The sequence below is a fragment of the Sinocyclocheilus grahami genome, unplaced genomic scaffold (assembly GCF_001515645.1).
Source record: "Sinocyclocheilus grahami isolate Dianchi unplaced genomic scaffold, SAMN03320097.WGS_v1.1 scaffold5615.1, whole genome shotgun sequence".
In the NCBI taxonomy this organism is placed as follows: Eukaryota; Metazoa; Chordata; class Actinopteri; order Cypriniformes; family Cyprinidae; genus Sinocyclocheilus; species Sinocyclocheilus grahami.
Window position 1 is genome coordinate 1 of NW_015510257.1, and position 1,218 is coordinate 1,218.

Sequence of the window (1,218 nt, forward strand, 5' to 3'; positions counted from 1 at the left end):
GGAGGAGCGGTCAGTCTAATCACTGCACGGGGGTAGAGGAGACACACGGCCGGCCAGAAAATCCCCGTCAGCCGCGCTGAGAGAAAAAACACACACAAACGCCAATCACCCCGGCCTTCATCAAACCCTGAGATAAATTAAGAGATTATAAAGGCTGTAATGGCGAATGAAGCAATCGGGCTGTTCGTCAGGCTCTCTGCCCCCCTGTCTCAAGCCCGCAGGTTGGGAGTTCCAGTCGGACTATACCACACAACCAGCAGCGGCACAAAAACATCTCCACTGCAGCTTTATCAGACATAAACCCGCGCTGGTGGCTGGTAAAGACAGTGGGGTGAGAGCAGAAGCCCTGTTTGAACTGTAAAGGCCCTACGGTGTCGTTTTAATCGAGTACATTAGTTTCGTGGAGGTTCCAGATGCAGGACAGGGGCGCTTGGGTCCCCGCGCACAGATGAGCCCGGCCGGCGGGCGCTCCGTGAGTGTCTGCAGCAGAATGAGGAAGACACGACTCCATTTTGGGTGGGACTAAGACAACAACAAAGCACGGCGAAGACACTCGACAAAATATATCTACACTCTAATCGACCGTCCAACGGAAAACAGGCCGCGAATTTTACGTGACACTTACTGAGAGACGATCCTGAATCCGCGCTTAAGCTTCGGGCGTGGATTTCCCGAGAGTTTTCAGCATTTTTAGGAAAAGGTTGAAGTGGGTCTTCCCTCTGAATGGTAGCTGCAGAGATAGCTGCCTTGCATATATTAACATAATCTACCTAGCAACAGACGCGCGGCCCCGGGCGACGCTTTCCACGTTGCAGTATATATCGATGGCGATTTTCAGGAACGATAGGGATAAAATGGCATATATGCTGTGCTGGATTAAGTCCTCGTCGTTTAGTTTGAACTCCGATATGTGTAGATTGTTTTTCATTTCGAGATAATCGGTATTTGATGCTCGTATGGCATTTTCCTTTCAGTGCCAATGGGAATTTTCCGCCATTTCTGCCAACCAATTAAAAAAAAATAAAACGTCTTCAAGGCCGTCCAATGAAAAAGCGAGGACGTGCCAATGACATTTCAAGCGCGCCTTTACAAGCAGTTGTGTACCTATATGCACCTATACATCAACTATATATTTCATTTAAAGGTATATATACATAAAAAATGATATATATTTATTTATTATATATATGTGACCCTGGACCACAAAACCAGTCATAA